We start from the raw sequence: 23,554 nt of genomic DNA, 5'->3' as shown, positions 1-23,554 counted from the left end.
CCTTCTCCCCTATTGCCAAAATGAACTGTATCTGCCTTGTTCTTTCCCTTGCTGCCTCTTTCAAATGGGAAGTCCATCAAATGGATGTTAAATTTGCCTTCTTGCATGGGGACTTGCATGAAGAAATCTATATGGAACAACCTATTGGCTTTATACAAATAGACTTCAACCTTGTATGTTGGCTCAAGAATTCCCTTTATGGTCTCAAGTAAGCTCCTCGAGCTTGGTACGCCAAAATGGATAGCTTTCTTTTAGAAAATGGCTTTTCTAGGTGTCATTCTGACAATACTGTCTACAGCAAGAAAGTGGGCAAGTCTCTTATCATTCTTGTTCTTTATGTTGATGATCTTATCCTGACTGGTAGTGATCCCAACCTTATAAACCATGTGAAGTCTAGCCTTAAAAGGAAGTTTGAAATGACAGACTTAGGACACTTACATTATTTTCTTGGTCTTCCAGCCTTGCAATCCAAGGAAGGTATTTCCCTTTCCCAGTCCAAGTATGCCCATGATATTCTACGTCATTTTCACATGGAAGGTTGTAAGCCAGCCTCTTCTCCCTTTCAGTATGGAGTCAAACTTTTAGTCACTTGTACTTCTCCTAAAGTTGATGCTACCTTATACCATCAACTTGTAGGAAAAATTTTGTATCTAACCCATACTCGTCTTGACCTTTCCTTTGTGATTGGCCTTGTTGCTCAGTTTATGCAAAACCCACGTGAAATTCATTGGAAAGCAGCTAAAAGAATACTTCGTTATGTTCGAGGTATAGTTCAGTTTGGGATTCATTACAGTGTCGAAGCATCTCCTCTATTGGTTGGTTTCACTGATTCCGATTGGGCTGGTGACCTTGATGATCGGAAGTCTGCTGCAGTTTATGTGTCCACTCTTGGTTTAGGACCTATTACATGGGCTTGCAAGAAACAAGGTGCCATTTCTCTTTCTTCAGCAGAAGCAGAGTATCGTGGTGCCGTAAAGTGTGTTTCTTTACTATGTACATTTTGTAACTTACAATTCGGCGGTCACGATATGTAGTGATCTGACAGTTCATTCTCTCCTCGGTATTATCGACACTTGATCCATGGCTTAAGACCTGATTGGTCCATGATTTCTATTTAAAGAGCATGGAAGGTCATTTGTAGGTTAACCGTTCATGAGATAAGCTTATGTAAATTTTCATTCTTTTATTAATAAATTTCCTGAAGTGGCCACGTTGGCTCAGGCCGTGGACTATTTCCGTCTTTGAGGATTTTAACCACATCAAAAGTACCGATGTATTGATCTACGATCTGTTTGTGAGCGGTGTCCTTTGGTGTTCTGTCTGAGGAACTTACCCTGTAAATTCCTACAAGTTCTAAAAGGAAATTTACTCTGTCTCTACAATAGAGAGCAATACTCTGTTTCTCCAAAAAAAATTAGCACACTGTTGTGTAAAAAAAACATCATTCACTCGCTATTGCGTTACATTTCATATGCCCAAAAAAAACATTACCACAGCACTGTTGCGCATTCCCTTACATTGCAAGTTCAACAACAAAACATTACATTCGCATACGCTGCAATTTTGCCCTCTTTCATTACATATACACTACTGTGTTTTTTTTCATTACATATTCTGGAACGAAAAAAAACATTACACACATTGACTTTTTGTTTTACCTATGCCCTAAAACAAACTCCCATGAGAATTAAAAAATAAATAAATTAAATTCTACCTACATTTACTAACCACGGTAAATTCATTAAATGTTTCAGCATGGTGATACATTCCTTTTGTTATTAACCCTTTCATACGGCTACTGCGGAGGTCCTCACGATAATAAAACAAAAAAACATGTGCCTACTACCACAATGTGTAGATGTTAATCGGACCACTGACGTTATTTCCCTGGAGGTCCCTTTCATCTGAAGTTTATGTGCCAAGGGATGGTGGTTTTGCAAAGTACTGCCCAGACACGCGTCAACAGATGATTGTGATCGCTGCCCCTTGGAAGAATACCACTATCTGACAAAGAGAGATGCAGGGAAATCAAGCGGTTTACAAAAGCAGTTTGTGATCGCTGGCGCTCCACGGTAGTTGAAATTACAATTTCAACACTCCCCTTTAATTTCAACTGCTGGGTTATCAGTCATACCCAGACATTTCCTCAAAAACTCAAAACTTTTCTACCCCAATGGTTTGGTTAGAATGTCTGCAACCTGCTCCTGAGTTCTGTAGTGTTGTAAAACAATTTCTCCACTATTTACCAATTCCCTGATGTAATGAAACTTTATGTCAATGTGTTTCGTTCTCTTATAAAACACAAAATTCTTGGATAATGCAATAGCTGATCTATTGTCACAAAAAATCACAGTTTCTTTTGCTTTCTCTTGGCATAAAAGCTTTAGCATCCTATTCATCCAACTTGCTTGACATGCTGCTATTGTAGCTGCCACATATTCTGCTTCTGCTGTAGATAATCCTACAATAGGCTGTTTTTTAGAAGCCCATGAAGTGGCTCCTGAACCCATGTGAAAAACATAACCGGATGTGCTTTTCCGATCATCTACACTTCCAGCCCAATCACTATCAGTGTATCCAATTAAATCTGAAGATTCTGAAGTAGTATATAAAATCCCAAACCTGTTGATACCTTTAACATACCTTAGAATCATTTTTGTTGCATGCCAATGTGCTTCTTTTGGACTCTCCATGAATCTGGAAATTAAGCTAACAGCATACATTATATCCGGCCTAGTTGCAGTCAAATACATGAGGCTACCAACTCTGCTCTTGTACAAACTAGGATCAGAATCCTTGCTGTTGTCCTCTTTGCTGAGTTTTAATCCCATCACTGTGGGAGTGATTGATGCTTTGCTCTCTTGCATATTAAATCTTTCCAACACTTCATTAAAATATTTCGCTTGTGAGATAAAAATCCCATTTCCATTTTGTTCTACTTCTATTCCTAAGAAGTATCTTAGCAAACCCATGTCAGTCATTTCAAATTCTTCTTTCATGACTATTTTGAAATTTTCAATAAGATAAACATCATTACCTGTGAAAATAACATCATCAACATATAACACAACAATTAGTAATTTACCATCCTTTTCTTTGATGTAGAGGGTGGGTTCTCCCTCACATTTTTCAAATCCGTTTTCCAGTAGGTAGGAATCTATGCTACTGTACCATGCTCTTGGTGCTTGCTTCAGCCCATAAATATCTTTCTTCAATCTGCACACTTTGTGCTCTTGGCCTTTGTTTTCATAGCCTAGAGGTTGTTCAATGTAAACCTCTTCCATTAACACTCTATTTAGGAATGCTAACTTCACGTCCATTTGGTAAACTTTCCACTTGTTTTGTGTTGCTTTGGACAACACTACTCTCACAGTTTCTATTCTAGCAACCGGTTCAAAAGTTTCCTCATAGTTTCTCCCATACTGCTGCTTATATTCTTTGACAACTAATCTTGCCTTGTGCCTTTCTATTTTGTCTTCAGCATTACTCTTGGTCTTGTAGACCCATTTAACTCCAATGACTTATTTTTCTTTTGGTAGTTCAACAAAATCCCATGTCTTGTTTCTTTCTATGGAATTGATCTCCTCATCCATAGCTTCTATCTATTTCCTATCCTTAATTGCTTCTTAGAAATGAATACGGTCATCAACATGACAATATAGAGCAAACAAAGAGTTCATACCTTCATTTGCTGCCTCTTGTTCATAAATGTCACTTAAATTTCTGAACTTCTTACCACTTTCATTTCGTGTACAAGTGCTTGAAGAAGCACTTGAATTTCCTCCTTGTGGTGTGCTTGGAGAAGCACTTTCATTTCTCCTCAAGGGTGTCCCTTGCTGCCCTTGTGTTGGTGCTGCTGTTTGGGGATGTATTTCAGCCATCTCCTCATCATTTTCATCATGTGACAAAGAGTTTTTAACATTCATTGTTTTCTCTATGCTTCCATCCCAAGCTTCCTCCTCAATGAACTGAACATCTCTACTCACAATAAGCTTCTTGGTGGATGGGTTATACAACTTATAAGCTTTGGATTCCTCACTGTATCCAATGAAAATACATTTTTCCCCTTTTTCGTCCAACTTCTTCCTTAACTGATCTGGAATGTTTGCATAAGCCACACATCCAAAAACTTTCATGTGGGTGACTCCTTGCTTTTTCCCACTCCATGTTTCTTCCGGCACTCTATTCATGACTATTTTTGTAGGGCATCCATTCAAAATGTACGCTGCACAGTGTACAGCTTCACCCCAATAATCATTTGGCAAATGCTTTGCCTTTAACATACTCCTCTCCATATCCATGATTGTCCTATTCTTCCTTTCGGCAACACCATTTTACTGCGGAGTGTACCTAGTAGTAAACTGATTATGAATTCCATTTTCTCTACAAAAACATAGAAATTCTTTGGAGATATACTCACCTCCTATATCAGTTCTTAGAGCTTTGATATGTAGCCCGATTTGGTTTTCTACAAGTGCTTTTAAATTGCAAAATATTTCAAACACTTCACTTTTGTTCTTCAGAAAATAAACCCAAGTTTTTCTAGTAAAATCATCAATAAATGTTAGTATATAGTGGTTGCCTGCAAGTGATGGAGTTCGCATCGGTCTACATAAATCTGAGTGCACAATCTCTAAGGGTGATTTTTCCCTTATGCTTTTCCGAGATGGAAAACTTTCTCTGTGTTGTTTCCCCAAGATACAACCTTCACAAAGGTTGTCTGGTTTCTCTATCAATGGTAATCCTCTTACCATTCCTTTTCTAGTCAACAAGTTAAGACCTCCAAAGTTGAGATGTCCAAATCTCAAGTGCCATAACCAATTTTCTCTTTTGGTTCGTTTTGGAAAGCCTCTTGTGTCACTGTTGTTATTTCTTCTTTATTTTTTAAATCTGCCTTCATTCTGAGAGGGAACATCATGTTCCTTGTCATTTTCACTTCAACAATACATTGTTTGCTGGGTTTTTTTATCAATGATGGTGCATACATCATTCACAAAGAAAACATTGTACCCCTTTTGCACAAGTTGTCCAATACTTAAGAGGTTACATTTCATTCCAGGAACGTAATAAACATCTGATATGGTTTTCTTTTCACCTTTCTTTGTTAAGACTTTTACTTCTCCTTTTCCCATAACAAAAACTTTATTATTAGTCCCTTGTGTGACTTGTGACTTCACATTCTGATCTAACATAGAAAATAGGGCTATGTTTCCTGTCATATGGTTGCTGCAACCGGAGTCTAGGAACCATACATCTTCACTCTTTTCTTCAACCATATTACAAGCTAAAAATAAATTATTTTGGCTTATATTTTCTCTAGTGAAATTTGCACTAGTTCTATTACTCATATCATTGCTTCTTCCTACATTCATTTGCATACTGCCCATATTTTTTACAATAGTGACATTGGACATTGGATTTATCATACCTTTGTCCTTGAGCATGATATTGTCCACTTTGTTCGTTGATGCCTTGGCCTTGGTTCTGATTTGGATTGCTGCCTCTTCCTTGAGCATTTGCTGGACTGTTTCTTCCACCCCTGTTTTGGCTTCTGCCTCTTCCTTTCTTGTTTCCTTTGCCTTGACCTCTTCCTCTTCCAAAGAACATCTGGGTCTTAAACGTATGTTCTAGAGATGAGTTTTCATTTCTACTCAATCTCTGCTCATGTGTTATCAGTGATGCATGTAGTTCATCAACTGAGAAGTTTGTGAGATCCTTTGTCTCTTCTATGGTGGTGACAATCACATCAAACCTTGAAGGTAGGATCCTCAATAGTTTCTCCAAATCTTCCTTTCTTCAAGAATCTCTCCATGAGTCCTTATGTGTGTGACGAGACCAATCACATGTGTGAAGAATGAGTCAATATTATCTGACTCCTTCATGCAGAGAGTCTCAAAGTCTCTCCTCATCAACTATAGTTTTGTTGTCTTCACTTTCTCCATGCCTTGATAGGCTATCTTGAGAGTTTCCCAAGCTTCTTTGGATCTCTTGGCTGCTGATATCCTTGGAAACACACTCTCATGCACTGCTTGATACAAAAAGTAGAGGGCTTTAGAATCCTTCTTCTTATTTCTCTTCAAGATATCTTTCTGTGCCAGAGTTAAATTATTAAATTCATTTTCATTTGCTAGTTCTTGAAAACCATCCTTAACAAATTCCCATAAGTCTTTAGAAGCAAGCAAAGCTTTCATATTTATTGCACAATAGTCATAGTTTTTTCCATTAAATTGTGGGAGCTGAGTATTAGAGATACCTATGCTAGTGCTGGCTCCAGCCATTCTTGCACTCTTAACTATGCTTAAAAATACTTGACTGTGTATTTAAAAGAACTCACTATCCTCAAGAGTAACACAAAAAAAAAACTAACTTGAGAAATACCTTGGATTTTTTCTTGAATGAGTTTTTACTCTGGTGGAGAAGCTATTGCAGCAAGAAATCCTTCCTTCAACCTTTTTGACACCTTCAAAGAGCCTCGACAAGCTCTCATACCATGTTGGAAATTTTTGGTGATTCCAAACAAAATGAACAGAGGAAAAAATGCTTTGTTTTTACCACAGGATCAAAAATTTGTTCGCTGAAGACAGAGATTTACACATGCACAAAGAACACTTGTATTCATTAAAAATATTGTTGTTATAAAATAAGATCTTCTTCTTCCTCCAACAGAAGGATTACTCCAGTTCCAAAAGGAAATTTACTTTGTCTCTTCAAAGAGCAATACTTTGTTTTTTCAAAAAAAAATTAACACTCTACTCTCTGAAAAAAAAACATATCATTCACTAGCTTCTGAGTTACATTTCATATGCCCAAAACAAACATTACCAAAGCGCTGCTGCACATTCCCTTACATTGCAAGTTCAACAAAAGAACATTACATTTGCACACGGTGCATTTTTCCCTCTTTCATTACATATACACTGTTGCGTTTTTTTTCATTACATATTCTAGAACTAAAAAAAACATTACACACATTGACTTTTTGTTTTACCTATGTACTAAAACAAATTCCTGTGATATAAAATTAAATTCTACCTACATTTAATGACGACCGTAAATTCATTAAACGTTTCAGTGATACATTCCTTTTATTATTAACCCGGCTGCTATGGAAATCCTCACTATAATAAAACAAAAAAACATGTGCCTGCTACCACAGACCACAAACCGTAGATGTCAATTGGACGGCTGACGCTATTTCCACCGAGGTTCCTTTCATCCGAATTTTATGCGCCGGGGGATGGTGGTTTTGCAAAGTACTGCTGGGGGATGGTGGTTTTGCAAAGTACTGCCCAGACACACGTCTTGAGATGATTGTGATCACTGCCCCGTGGAAGAATACCACTGTCCAGCAAAGAGCCGTGCGGGGAAATCAGGCAGTTTCCAAAAACAGTTTGTGGTCGCTGGGGCTCGACCACAGTTGAAATTACAATTTCAACATTTCTCCTGTTTATTCGTGATATGCATAGGTAGAAGGTGAATAGATGAGTGAAAGAGAATAACCTGACATTTGGAATAGTTGTTCATAGGGGTAAAGAATAGGTCAAAAACCCTCTATGGTTTTTTCTTATAAACTCTAGTGAGTAAAATTCCTCGTATGAATGAAATATACTTTCTTTTCAAGCAAACAACTCTCAATGATGGTTGAGTTTTTCCGTACTGAGGAGTAACTTCTGAGAATAAAGTAATAATCGTTGAATGTATTAGGGTGTAGAACCTATGACTGTTGGAATAAGGATAAAGGAAGGTGTAGAGGGTTAGTCTTTTGCTGAGAATAAAGTAATAATCGTAGTAACTAATCGTTGAATGTATTAGGGTGTAGAACCTATGACTGTTGGAAGAAGGATAAAGGAAGGTGTAGTGGGTTAGTCTTTTCCTGTGAGCCAGAGGCTCCTTGGAAACGAGTCCCTCTTCATAAGTTGTGTAATTAATCAAAACTAAATACAATCGCAAATATACAGGCGTACTAAAAGTTTGAAATGTGACATACCGCGTTTACGGGTAAAATAACCCAACAAGTTCAAGGACACCATAACTATTCATCAGATGAGTTTGAACCAAAATATGCACCAGCATCATCAGACATGTACAACCGAATAACGATTTTATGGGAATTTTAAGTTCACTACACATTTTGTATGGTGCTGAATCTATTTCAGCCATAGTGTATGGTGCTGAATCTATTTCAGCCATAAAATACCATGATTCAAATACTAAATCTACATTTTTTATTGAAATTTCTTTACCCAAATTCTGTCCACTTTTAACCATCTCCAAAAATAAATATATAAAACTAAATATATAAACTTAAGTTTCAGGAATAGTGTTTTTGCGTAGTTAAAGGAAAATCGTTGTTGCCAGAAAGGAGGATAATTGATGGATAAAGAATCCAAAGTAGGGCCAAGCTAGAAGACTGCGATCAGAAAACGATGGTTGAATAAAGGGAACCCAAACAAATTCAGAATGAAGAAAGTAACTATTAAAGAAGGAAATTTACTTCATAAATTTAACAAAAATGGAAACCAGAGAATACATATCGATGAATTCTAAAACAATATATTTTTATCCATTTGATTTGATAGTTCCAGTTAGGTACTGGAGTCCAACCCATATTCCTTCTCAACAATATAAGTGAATTCTTAATTAACAGGAAGGAAGAACCCCTACAGTAAATACAACTTTCATCAAGACTTAAGTACTCGTAACCAAATAGCTAAAACATATGCTCAAATTATCGAACAATAATTCACTAAAATACACCTTCAAATTACTTAACATAAATCGTTGTAGCAATGTTCAAGAAAAGTGAAAGAAAGCCAAAGGGCTTTTCTGCATGTCTAATAATTTTAAAAAATTAATACATAATCCCTTCACAAAATAGGGAGACATCATTTCTGGTTCGTTAACCTAAGACTAAAAGTAGAGAAGCGAGTAAACCATGCAAGTTCGAGCTTCTAGCCTGGATTTGAGAAGGAACTAGAAAGAAAAGGGAGAACCAAGATAAAATCCTAGAACAAAGAACAACCGAGAGTGATTAGTGAACGGTTGGAGCTGACCGCCGAGAAAGGAGTAGGGAGTTAAGACTATTTCCTCACCTGCAAAAAAAAAAAATTCAAGACAACATTACCAAGATGAGCAGAAAACGCCAACCGAATCCCATTTTGGGAAAGTAAAAAATTGATGCGTGTATAGGTTGCGAGAAGAGTTGTGCATGATGTTGGACCCTAATACCCTGGGGACACTTGAATGCAATGAAGTATTGAGCATGTTTACTGATACCCGTAACTAAGGGAGAAGAGGTTAAAAGAAGAGAAACTCAAGATTTACGTGTGAGGAAGGCGGAACATGCACCGCAAACTGAGTTACCCTTGCAGCAAGTGGCCATTGTGGCTACAGAATGAAAAAAGAAAAAAAAAAAACTCAGCCAGATTCTTGAGGATAACGAACGATTGAGAACCAAGTAGAAAATTATAAGTTGTATTATCAAATGGAAAAATTCGCTGGAGAGGAAACCCTTGTGTAGAGTTGCAGAGTAGAACTCGAGAGGAGGCAAAGGAACAACGCGATCATAGTCTGGAAGGAAGGGAGGTTACCCTTAATAGCCCCGGAGAAACTCGAGCCAGACGATTGAAACCCTAACATCACATGATGAGGATCAAAACAAATATAAGCATGTGCGTAGATGACAAGACTAGTGTCAGACAGTGTCTAGAGAAATTTGCAAGGTAAGTGGATTATTATTGTTACGCTTAGGGATAGGAATAATTAATGCAAGATAGTGTTTAATGCTAGCTCATAAGGGCCCCCGATGTAACCAATAAGGTGTTAAGTTACATAACTTTTAAGACATGTCATTTAAAAGCTGGTAATCAAATTATTAATTAATTCACTTGTCGATCCATAAATTGTAGTGTAGTTATGTTGGTAAGATTCCACTAAAAGATATGTGTAATTTTTTTTTGTATGGTGAATAAATGTTATAAGTGGTATCACAACCCATGTTACAATGTTGTGGCTTAGTTAGGAAACCAATTAACAAAAATGTGTATGTTGTGAATAAAGAGAGGAAGCATAATGAAGTGAGGTCTCAGAAGTGCACAAGTGATAAGGCTATCTCTCGAATCTGTTTTCTTACTTATCTCAGGGGTTAATCTAGAGATGTGGATTCAATTGGAAGGAGGTCACCAAAACCACGTTGCTTTGTTGCTAGAAATAATCCAATAGTTAAGGACATAAATGGCTAGTCTGTGGTGAGATAATGAGAGATTGTTTCGCGATTAGGAGAGAATACTAAAAAGTATTTTTGATCATGAGAATAATAGAAACACTGCACCCAACTCCAAAAATGAGGATAGGGACAAGGAACAAAGACAAAGAGGTGAAAATTCTCCTCAAGGAAGTCATACCCAGTGGATGGAAGGGGATAATTGTGGAAATGAGGAAGAATCTCTCCATGTATCAGAACATCAAAGAATAAGAAGCAAAAGACAAATTTAAAAGGGGAGTTCAAAAAAATTAAAACCCCAACTTTTGATGGAGAAGTGGAAGAATGTGTTGAGGCATGGTTGATTAATTATACCAAATAATTTCAAATTTATGAATGCGATGACAACCTGAAGGTGAGGTTATCAATTTATTGGCTGCAAGGAAAGGCTATGTTATGGTGGGGGGATGTTAAGGTTGTTCATACTATTGATGAGCAAGGAGTAACATGGGGTGAGTTTCAAAAATATGTTAAAGAAAAATATCTAAATGAGCGATTTTACGATGATAAGGAGAAGGAGTTTGATGATCTACAATTAGGAAAACTCTCCATGGATGCGTTTGTGACCATGTTCACATCCCTGCTAAGGTGTGTACCTTATATTAGGGAGGAAAATGCCAAGGTACAACATTTTATGAGCATCCTACCAACTTTGAAGAAAGAATGTTTGGAATTTGATAATCACAAAACCATGGATGAGGCCATTAGGAAGGCGTGAATCTTCTATCAGAATATGAAACAGAGGGGAGAAGAAAATAAGAGTTGGTCTAACAAGAAAGTATAGAAAAAGATTTAGAATATGAAAGGTATAAAAAGTGGTAATGCCAGAAATTTACACAAAAAACCAGCACAATAAACCTCCTTGAAGGAATCAACAGAAATTTAAACTGCAAAATGAGTCTAAACAAGTGTAGGTTTGCAGTAAATCAGAGTTTAGTGCAATGTAGAAACCTCCTTTGTAGTGTGGGCACTGTGGGGACCCTCATTATTACAAAAACTTCCCACATCACACAAGAGCAGAACAAGATGCCAACATTCAAGAGGCTTCCATAGTGTGTGTGATCCGAAAAGGATCATTATACTTTTTCTCATCCATAACGATGTATTTGGAGTGGAAAAAGTGGAGGAATCAACTCACGGGATTGTTTTTACTCGTGGGACCCAGTTTGGCGAAACAGGGTCTTAAACCTTCTGGGAGCGTTTTGAGGCATCAAACAACATTGTTTGGGGGGAAAAATTTGCTACTTAACTACATCACCTTTTCATGTTATTATACACATAAGAAGCTTACCAACAATGTAAGAATCGCGTCAATTAGAGTCTGTATGCAAAGATTATGCCACTGAGAAGTTGACCTTCCTATTTTCACACCTATAGTACGAGAGGATGTCGCGTGAGCCACAATTATTCATGGAAAAGGGGCTAGACATGTGTTTGTGATGTAAAAGACTCTAGAAGTGTCTATTTTGTAACTCTAGTTAAGAGTTGATGTAGTCAAAATTAACAACTAGTAGGTTATCGGGCTGTGTTATAACCGGGCCACTAAGAGGAAGAAGCATTCCATTCTTTCGAGAGAATTTTGTTCCATAGTTTAGCAAAGATAGCTAGGGGAGATGGTAGGTAGAGCACAAAAAGAGCATTTTTGCACTATAGCAGCCCACAGGCCACAAACATTACTTTTTTATATTTGCAGCCTTATTTCGAGACAAAGAAAGAGAGCGAAGTGACCTCACCTTCCAGCTGGGTTTTCTCCCTAAAGGGTTTCCTAGAGAGCATACCTTGTGTATTATGTGTGTGTGAGATTATTTTTTCATTCTCTACTTTTCTACTTGATTTATCTTTACATGCATGCACTAATTACAGTTAATATTACAGATCTAGAAATTAAATAAAACTGTAATAGTGTATAATCTCAGATTTTTAATATAATATTATCATATCTGTTGTGATGAACCTTCCTGTGGAATATGCATGTTAATTTATAAAAATTTGGTATCATAGTAGGTTTCTTTGGGTTTTTTTGTAGATTGCAAGGATCTAGATCTATGAGGCCGAAAATCGCAAAACCCTAATCATGGGTGACGAATCTATAAATGAACCTCGTCATCCTGCAAAGGTGAGATTTTCATGGCTCAAAGAACAAGTCACAGATATAAACCACAAATCAAACCTCCTCATGTCAACCTTGCAAAATAAGTTGGGGATATTTGGAGAATAATGGGGTTCGAATGCAGAGGAAAAATTAGAAGGGGGATCGAGAGATTGGGAAGACATAAATAACCGGTAGAAGAAATAACTCGGAAAATATCAATCCAGTTCTAGTGTCATGAACAAATCCCTTTTTAAAGTGGAAGAAAAAGTCGATATCAATCCATACCACAGCGATATCGATGCTCTGAGGCTGAGGCACTAGTTGCAACAACTGGAACTTTATTTTAGTGTCCATCGTATCAAGGAAGGGTAGAAGATCTCATTCGTGTGGCTCAAATTGGAGCCATGAATTGACTTGGTGAGAGAGCCACATGGAAACCCTGAGGTTGGAGGGAGAACCTTTAGTGACTATGTGGGAGGATTTGAAAACCCTCATTAATTCAAAGTTTTATCCCATTGGGTATGTGGAAGACGAGTGGATCGAGTGGCATTACATCATGCAAAAGCTGGGCCAAAATGTGCACGAGTACACCATAAAATTCAGAAATATAGCTATAATATTCGATATATCTCCAAAGAACCTAGATGTCCTCTTGAAGTATTTTGGGGGTCTACACTACTATCTTCATGAGCAAGTGATGTTGTTCAAGCCTAAAATAGTGGGTGAGGCTTGTGTACAAGCACAGTACGTGGAGCACATAGGCTTGCAAAGAGCACAATCAAATGGATCAAAGAAAAAGGAGCAACAAGACACTTCTAAGGAGGAGAAGAAGAAGCAACAAGGGGGAAAAGATAAAAATATGACAGCTAGAGCCCACCAGTGCAAAGATCCTAGCAACCACTATAACCACTACAACATTGATGGCCATGCAGACGAGAAGTCTTGGAAGTTGCATCCAGAGCTAAAGCCAAAGAATAAGAAGAAAGATAATAAGAAGAATAATCCCATGGAAAATTATTCCAGAAACCATGGTGAAAGCAACTCAGATGTGGATGAGAATATTGTCTGTACATCAGTGTAGAAGGAGGTGAATCTTAGTAGCCTTCAACAACAAGAAGAGAAAGAAATTACCAAACTATTCCATGTAAAGATACAGGTCAAGAAGACGAAGATTGATGCTCTGTTTAACTCGGGGTCATAGGAGAATCTCATTGCAGCAGATCTGGTCAAGAAGTTGGGGCTGGAAGTTGGTCATCATCCAAACCCATATCCACTAGGCTGGGTACATAAGGATGTAGGGATCAAGGTAAAAAAAGAGTGTAAAATTAGAATTGTTATCACTGTTGATTTTATTGAAGAATTAGATCTCGATGTGTTCCCCCTTGATGTATGTGGAGTCATGCTTGGGAGTCCATACATGTACATGTGTGATGAAATATTCATGAGGAGAGCTAACTAGTACCTGCTCATCAAGAATAGAAAATCATTCATCATTAATGCACACAAAGTAAAGTCGAAAATTTCACTAGTAAGTGCCAGCCAAGCTAATAAATTGATTAGTTCTAGCAAGAAGCATGTTTTATTTTTTTTAAGAGAAAATTAGTTTGTAGAGGAGTCAATAAGAGGCAAGGGATCTGTAGGGGGGTGTACTAGGAAACAAAAAAAAATAAAAATGGAGTAGTTGTTACAAACATAGAAGAATGTGTTCTAAAAGCCTTGTTACACTAAAAAATGTCACCATGACTACTTACAGTTAGTATGGCTCAAATCAACAGTCATGCTACCCTCTTAGGCAAGTCTTATGCCTCTGCTATCCATCTCAAACTCAAAGAAGAGAGAAAGTCTTGTAAAAAATGTGTTTATCTCTGGGGTCGCAGGTTCTCTCTAGCCTTACCTGCGGGGACGCTTACCATGTTCACAAAAGTTGCGTCCATGGACGCTCTGTATGTTAAGGGATAGGTGCGTCCTTCTGTAAAAGGCAAAATGCGCGAGTTTCATCTTAAAAAAGTTACTTGTGGTTACTTCTAGAACCTTCTAGAGGTTGGTTTGATGAAATGGATGCGCCTCCAGTTGGTTCATGTATCTCTATTAAGGGGGAACTTATCCCATCAATAAGGGAGCTATCCCACCCAAAGAGGGGGATTATCCCATTGATGGTGGACCTGAATAACCCCTTTACAGCACTATAAATAAAGACATTGAGCCAGAGGGAGGAGAGGTTGGAGCTATACATTTTCTTTGGGTAAACGCTGCAGGAATTAGGACTCCCATTTAGAACCTTGTGAGGAGAGATTGTCTTTGCTTGATTCTACTTGGAAGTGGGTGAGCTTTGTCAAAGTAGAGGAAAACCCTTGATGGACCCTGGGAGGAACTTGCACAACACCAAGGCCAGGTTGTAAGAGTTTCTTTGTTTCGTTATTAATACAAACTGGTTTATTTTTCTCAATAGCTTGTGTTAATGAGTTATTTCATGTGTTCCTTGCTCTGCATGTTGAATATATGTTTTATTATATGAAATGCAAGTGCTTGGTAATTGTTTGATTGTTTGTGGTTGCAGGAATTGACATGAAGGAGGAGCTCATCTGGATCGGCAAGGACGGACTACAACAACAGCGTTTTGGAATAAGGTAAGCCTAAACACTTGTAGTTTTCATGTTTTAAAAGGTATATTTAGAGAAAGATCACTCCATTTTGTCTTGTTTGTCACTAGAGAGTTTAGACTCCTAGGGAGGTCAGTTGTGTCCGCACAAACGAATTTTTCCACCACGACAAATTGGCGACCATACTGGGGAGTCCATTAATGAGAGAGTCTTTTCCTTTGTGTGAACTTTGCTCTGAGAAAATCATTTTTATTTTCTGGTTTTTGACTGTGAGAATTAGTATTTGGGTGGCTTAGCTTTAGATTTAGTTAGATTTGGTTTTTCTTAATTTTTCCAGAAGGACGCACCCTCTGAGTACTGCACAGTGCGTCTTTGGACACGCTGTTGCCATTTGCACAGAGCGGGCCCACACCTGTTATAACGGGTTGCCTGCGTCTTCCTGTAAAATTTAGGAAAATTCCATTTTTTGCTTTAATTGCTTTTAGATTTTGATTTTTCTTAGTGTTTTCTGCCCAGATCCTTTAGTACCCTGTCAAAAATTTTCACCTGAACTTGTTTTGTGAGCTTTGAGTGTTTTAGTGGATTTCAACAAAGTTTAGGCCTAGGGTTTGATTTTTGGATAGGTCCTGTAGTGACTTTGACGGTAGAAAGTTGTCCAGCCTTAGATCTCTCTGGTTAGTCAGCCTTCTTAGAAGTCGGGCCTGTCGTAAAGTCTCCTTGTGTGAGCAGCTTGCCATTTAAGTTGTTTTGGGTCAAATTTCGAATTACTTGTTTATAAAGTGTTGATTTCCATTTTACAAAAGAACAAAAAGATTAGAGTTTTGTTTTGGCTAGTTTTTTATTATGCAATAAGCTAGTCCTTGATTTGATTGTGATCAAGTAAAACACCTTAGAATAATCATTGTTAGTTTTGGCCTCGTTAAGATTGCTTAGAGTAAATTTACCTTTTAGTTTGCTTATGAGTGAATTTTCGTAGATTTTAATAGTTGTTAAGATTGATTTTTGGTTATATTAGATTTATTTGCTTTATTAAAAGAAAAATACAAAAACATCTTATTTAAAAGTCTTGTTTCAAGTAGCTTTTGTTTTTGAAAGAGGAAAAGAGTTTTTTCGTGCATGTAAAGAGCGGTCATGTTTTTATGCTTTGAAAAGACAAACGAATTGTTTCTTTGATTGTCTTCAATTAAGAAGTTGCTTTTATAAAGATTGCATTCTCTCAACTTTTTAGTTAAGCAATTCATCGAAAAAGTAAAGTAGTGGGTAAATCATCCTAGGTGCATTTTGTAGCGGTTTCGAGTCGAGTCAACACACCACTGGTTTCACTTCCATCATCTTTTGACTTAAGAAACAACCTTAAAAGTAACGCTTAAATTAAAATCAATCTAGTAATTTTTATTTTTCTAGGGCTTTGAAACACCAACATAGCTTAGGCTAGGGTCTTGGAGTAGGTGAGTACTTAACTCTCCAAGACTACAAAACCAAACAGATAGTTTATCTTGAGTAGATTAAATCCAATTGTTTCAGTTACACTCTGGGAAAGCTCCTCTTAAAGGAGAAGCACGAGCTCGTGTCCGAACCAGTGAGGGGATCATTCCTCCCTCGTTGGGAACGACGCCAGACAATACGTATTACAAACGGTAAACCTCGGATTAACCATTGTCGAGGAGCCAGGGGTCACTTATCGGTAAACCTTGGATTATTGTCAAGGAGCCGGTAAGGGGATTGAGCTTGTTACTCTGCCCTTGCGTGCTGTCGGAGTTTAGACTGTTCCCCCAGGTGTAATTGTTGTGATTGGTAACCTTAGTGACCATAATCTCTAGGATTCTACCCAAGGTGACGGTGGAGGGAAGGTCCCACTGTACCTGGGGCAGACGTCGGCTATACTCACTTGGATTTTCTGGGGGGTTCACTTCACTTCGAGACGGTTAAAGTGGAGGAACTTGGTCCAGTCTATTCATTAAGCAGGTTGTCGGCGTAACTGTTCCACCCGCCATTTCTGTACTGAATCCTGCGAGGTTGGACCTAATCACCAACTAGCGCTTTTGGTCCGGAAGATACTGTTTGTGTTTGGTTTGACGCTCTAGATTCTTTAGGCGTGTGCTTCAAATTTGTTTGCTTCTTTAGAAGACTTTAGGTGGTTTGATTTGAAATTTTTACTTTGTTTTCGTGTGTTGTAGTTAAAAATCTTTAATTGTGGCGGAATTACCGAGACAGTCCCGTCGACTTCGGGGCAAGTCTCCTGAGATTGTTACCGGAATAGATTTGTTAAGAAAACTCCGTAAATCGCGGGGTGAATCTCCTGAAGACATTCCGAGTCAGTACGAAGGGTTAAAGGTCCTTGTAACTCCTCCTAGTGACAGTAGAGTAGGTTCACCTGAAGAAGGAGAATCTTCCTTGGTAGTCCATCCAGATTACCAAAGTTTAGAAACAGGTTACAATCCCGAAACTGTTACAGTTTCCGAGCTTGCTGGTAGTTTTTCATCTGCCAGTGAAACAGGCGAAGAACCTGAAATTTCCGAACCTGTTACTCCAACTCCTAGTGTTCCTGATTCACCAAGAATAGAAAGAATTATCACCGAAAATCTTCCTGTTGGTTTAATTGCTATAGAAGAACTTGTTCCAGAGGAAGAAATAGGTGTCTCTGATCCTGAAGATCAAATTACCCTTGATCTAAGGGAGCGTGAATCCATCTTTTACAGTCCTCCTAGAAGTACTTCTTGGTACCTTGCGTTAACCAATTTTTTAGACAACTCAGTAGGTTTTTCTACACCTCGTACTCCTTTTCCACCTAGAGGAATTCATACTCCTGTAAATATGTCTGGTCAGTCATCTGTGTTTACACAAAGTCCTGAATCTTTTTTACATGGCGGTCCTTCTGTTCCTACTGGGTATCAATCTCTTTCTGGTACCTTTGCGGGAGCATCTCCTCAACCCATTGATCATGGGTTATTAGTTGGAAACAGTGGTAATGTACCATTGAGTATAGGTGACATTTACATGATGTCAGGTTCAGTTCCCGTTACCCAACCTCAAGGTGGCCAATTACCGCCTGGGGGGCAACCTTCGTTAATGCCTGGGGGGCAACCTCAAGGTACTTCATTCGTGTCTGGGGGGCAACCTCAAGGTCAGTACGCTCCTATGGGGCAATACATACCTCAAGGTCAACCCCACCCTCAATATGTACCCCAAATTCAACCTCAGTATCAATATCAACCTCAAGGATGGCAACCTCAAGGATGGCAACCCCAAGGGTATCAACCCCAAGGGTATCAACCTCAAGGATACCAACCTCAAGGTCAAGGTCAACCCCAGTACCCGTATTTACCTCAAGGTTATCAACCTACGGGTCAATACTCTGGTCAAAGTTATCAACCACCTCAAGGGCAATCATATGGGACTGCACCTTACAATTATCAACCCTATCCTCAATCCGGCTATGGATCTCAGTATCCTCAACCTGTTACGGGTCAGTACCCTGGAATGTTAGTGTGGGATCCGTCACAGGGTCAACAGATGTTGCAACCAAGTATACAGTCGGTACCTCAAGCAGGACAACCTGTAGTTCCTGGTCCACCCCAGCAACCGCAACCTGTCCAGTCAAGTGTTCAGACCCCTGTAACTTCGGTAGTTACTCAGCCACCAGTTGCACCTGGTACTCCATCTCAAACGGCTGCAGCAACTACCGCCACATCTACCATACTTACTTCTGGAGTATCGGCAGCTCCGGTTTCTACTGTCCCTGTAACCACTCCTCAGACATCTGTACCGTTGTCTGGATCTACGATTCAAACCATCGTCCAGATGCCTGTAGGCCAACCTGGTACAAGTACAGTTGTTACTACTCAACCTCAATTTGTTCAACCTCCGTACCAGGGACAGTATCAACCTGGGCAAGCTGCCCAACAACCGGTTTACCAGTATCAACCGTATCCTGGGTACACTTATCAACAACCTCAGCAACCCCAGTACGGTCCGGTTAATCCTGGTTTTCCAGGAGGATATAATATCCCAAATGCGACTCCTGTTCCTAGTTATCCTGGATATCCTCCTCCTGGGGCTGGTATTGTGACCCAGAGTTTTAGAGATCCTAACCGGCAGTTACCGTTTATCGCAACTTTGGATTTACCAGACTTGACGCGCCTAACGAACGATCCAATTCAATATCTTCCGTTCTGGCCGCCAATGCCAAATAAGTTGCCCAGCGATATACCCAAGTTCGAAGGTAAGTCTGGAGAGGATCCGTCCAATCACGTGATGACTTACCACCTCTGGTGTGCTTCAAATTCCATCTCGGATGATTCGATCCGTTTACGTCTTTTTCAGCGTACACTCATTGGTCTCGCAGCCAAGTGGTACATTGAGTTGCCACGGGCCTCTTTTTACAATTTTAGCCAGTTAGCTACCTCGTTCTTAACTCATTTTCAGTTACCAGTCAGATACGATAACGGTACAGAGTTATTAACTTCACTAAAACAATCGACCTCCACGTATATTTCTGATCACATCCATGAGTGGAGACGTCGAAGAAGACTAGTGAAAGTTTTTATCCCGGACCAAATCTTAGCTGAATGGTTTGTTAAATCATTATTACCAAGAATTACTGAAGATGTAGCTAAGGCCGGAGTAGTTACTGAGGAGCAAGTCATTGCTCAGGCACAATACCTTGACTTAGTTTACACTCAGTCGGGTACATTACACGAGAAGATTCCGGATCTTCCAAAGTCGAACCAAATCGCTGCTGCTCCTTCGGGATCTCATGCCGCTGATGGTATGATTGGTATCGTGACTACAAAGAGCAAGAAGAAGTCTTCCAAGGCTTCAACTACTCCTATTATCACTTTGCCTGATTCCCCGACAGGAGAGTCTTCTCCTGAACTTACCGCCGATATTCACGCTGTAGAGTCATCTACGGCCAAATCAAAAAACGGTGGGAAGAAGAAAGGAAAGAAGAAGGCTAAAGCAGACAAGGCTCCAAAGGAGAAAACTAAAAAGTCGGAAACCAATGACGAAAAACGCAAACCTCGATATCCTTGTCTTATTTGTGAAGAGGATCATTTTACGAGAGATTGCCCTCATCGGGCCGAGGTTGTAAAAATAGTCAAAGGTTCTCCCACTCCTGCTGTGTTAAAGAATCCATTTCCAGAGCAGGAGAATAAGATGATAGGTTCTTCTTCGAATGCCAGTGAAGAACCCATTTTGATGATGTCTCATGTGAGGATTGCGACTCGATCGCAAGATTATGGTAGTAAGGCTCCTGTTGATGGCAAGGAAGCAGAATCTTCTCACTCTAACCCATCAACCTCAGCTCCTGGTTCCGATCCACTACAGATCGAAAAACCTAACCCAGACTTAGTGATTAAGCCGCCCGCCAAGGGTGTACTTCGAAGGTCTGCTTTCAATCCACATGCGAGAGCAGCCCAGAATTACAACATTGTTGAGGACTTAGCTGTTTCACCTTCAGCAATGTCGGCACTCGAAGTGCTGCAATCATGCCCAGCACAACGGAAATTGCTTTTGTCGGCTATCGGAGCTGTCGATGTTCAGGACCCGAACCTAATGATCTTTGATCTAGAAAATAGTACGCCACGTCTCCCCCATCAAATGGCTTTCCAAATTCCAGTGATAGTCAAAAACAGGCCTATTCATCGGACTGTGATTGATGAGGGAGCTTCTACGTGTATTATGTCGATTCAATGTTGGAGATCGCTTGGTTCTCCTTCGTTGAACCAATCCCCCACCATCCTTAAGGCCTTTGATGGCCGTGGGTTCCGTCCGTTTGGTATTCTACAAGAATTGCCTATAGGGGTTGAAGGTAAAACCGTTAGTCTGGATGTGGAAGTGGTTGATGCCCCTCTAGACTACAACCTTCTTTTGGGTCGAAGTTGGTCATATGCTATGACAGCGGTCGTTTCATCGGTCTTCAGAGTAATTAAGTTTCCACATAACGGTAAGATCGTGACTATTGATCAGCTGACATACTTTTCATCCGACCCAGCCTCTTCAGAGAGTATCCAACATGTTGGTAAGACGACAATCCCTTATAAGGACGTTGGTGTAGGTTTAGTTAAGGATTCCGGTTTACTGGGAACTTTTCCTCTCCCTCCACTCAGCGTAGAACCTTCGTTTGCAACAATTCATATGATCACGTCAGAAAACATTATTTATGATGATCCTTGGTATGTTCCATCTGACTCTGAGATAGACTCATTCGGTGATGTTATGCCGTTGAGTCCGTATGAAATTGCTTATGAAGCTCTTATGTCTTTTACCGACTTTCATTCAACCAAAGCCGACCAAATGAATGTGGTCAGTGAAGAATCACTTTTCACCTCACCCTTAGAACGGATAGCGTTTCCCGAAGTCGTGTCATCTGACGAACAACTTCGCGAAATCCTAAGTGTAGACAATCTACCATGGGAGGATCTCCATCACAGATCTTCGTTTTTACCTAAGGATGATGCATTTGAAAATGATTTTTCATCTATCTTTACCGCTGAATATGTCAAAGACGCTCAGGATCCAACGAAACATTCTGATTCAGAGTTGAATTTAGGGAATATTTCTCGTACTATTCCCATTGATATTTCAGTGAAGCCCGGAATCGAGGAGAACATTCATATAGGTGCCTCATGTACAGAAGAAGAAATCCAAACTTACAAGGCCCTATTCCAAGAATTCCGCGATGTGTTTGCATGGTCTTACGAGGAAATGCCGGGAATCGATCCTGCCATTGTTGTTCATGAAATCAAAACCTACCCGGATGCTAAACCCATTCGGCAACGGTTGCGTCAGATTCACCCTCGAAAAGCGGCTGCGATTAAAGCAGAAGTCGAAAAGCTGTTGAAAGCAGGTTTCATTTATCCGATCCCGTTAACGGATTGGGTATCGAATATTGTTCCCGTCAATAAAAAACAAGGAACAATAAGAATCTGTATCGACTATAGGGATATCAATCGAGCTTGTCCAAAAGACAACTATCCTACGCCTTATATCGATCAAATTATTGATGATTGTGCCGGAAGTGAAATGTTTTCCTTCATGGATGGTTTCTCGGGCTATAATCAAATCAATATTCTACCTGCCGACCAACCAAAAACGGCATTCATTTGTCCATGGGGGACATTTGCTTATTGCAAATTACCTTTTGGGCTTAAGAATGCCGGCGCTACTTTTCAACGGGCGATGTCTTATGCATTTCATGACATCAAGCACATTGTGCAACCCTATCTCGATGATTTGCCTGCTCATTCTTTACATCGAGCTGATCACCTTGTCCACCTACGAGCAATCTTTATGAGGTGTAGGCATTATCGAATTCGGTTGAATCCCCACAAGTGTGTTTTCTGTATAGAAACAGGTCGATTGCTGGGATTTGTTGTTTCAAAAGCCGGCATTCGCGTCGATCCCTCGAAAGTCGAGGCTATCATCAAATTGCCTCCTCCTTCGAGTTTGCGCCAACTCCAAAGTTTGCAAGGGAAAGCGAACTTTTTACGCCGATTCATCCCAAACTACGCCGAGGTCACTAAAGGTTTTACACGGTTGTTGAAACAGAACACACAATTCTTTTGGGACGAGATTGCCCAACAATCTTTTGATGCACTTAAACACGCGTTGACCCATGCACCGTTATTGCATCCTCCCAACTACAACCAGGACTACTTCTTATACCTCGCAGCTTCGCATTCCACCATTGGAATGGTGTTAGTTCAAGAAGATGAATTCGGAGCGGAGCATGTGATATATTATCTTAGTAGGACCTTGAATCCCACTGAGCTAAAATATTCGCATGTGGAGAAATTGGCCCTGGCAGCCGTTCAAGCTGTCCAGCGTTTCCGTCACTACATTCTTCTCCGCAAAACTACAGTTATTTCGGATTGCAACCCTATGATTTATATTTTGACAAAACAACTGCTAGGGGGCAAGTACTCTAAATGGATTGTCATCCTGCAAGAGTTCGACTTGGAGTTCGAGAAGTCCAAGTCTAAGAAATCCTTAGTTTTTGCGGAATTGATGTGTGATTTCCCGAGTGCTGACACAGAGACTGTGGCAGAGGAGTCCATTGCGGACGAATCTTTGTTTCTTATCAGTACTGTAGATCCGTGGTACGGGGATATAATCATCTATCTCCAAACCCAAACCTTTCGGCCTGAAGCTTCCAAAGCAGAACGTCGAAAAATTCGGTTTCAATCCCAGCCATACAAAATTATTGGAGATACACTTTATCGCCGGGGGGCAGACTTAGTTTTTCGACGTTGTTTAACTCACGAAGAGGCTGAGAGGGTTTTGAATGATTGTCACTCTGGAGCATGTGGCGGTCATATGTCTGGGTATGCCACAGCTCAGAAGGTGTTGCGCGCTGGCTATTTCTGGCCGTCTATGTTTAAGATTGTATCATTGCAGTCAGGAAGTGCCACAACTGTCAAGTGTTTGATCGCAAGATGCGCGCTCCACCTGCTCCTCTCCACCCTATAATTGCCGTTGGTCCATTCGCCAAATGGGGTATCGACTTTATTACTTGTAACCCTCACTCGGCCGGGGGGCATGCGTATATCATCCTTGCGGTTGATTATTTTACTAAGTGGGCCGAGGCGATGCCTACAT

The sequence above is a fragment of the Pinus tabuliformis genome, chromosome 6 (assembly GCF_031772625.1).
Source record: "Pinus tabuliformis cultivar Carrire ecotype Pingquan chromosome 6, CPIR1, whole genome shotgun sequence".
NCBI classification, from domain to species: Eukaryota; Viridiplantae; Streptophyta; class Pinopsida; order Pinales; family Pinaceae; genus Pinus; species Pinus tabuliformis.
The sequence above is the reverse complement of the archived record's forward strand: the minus strand, read 5'-3'. Positions refer to the sequence as shown.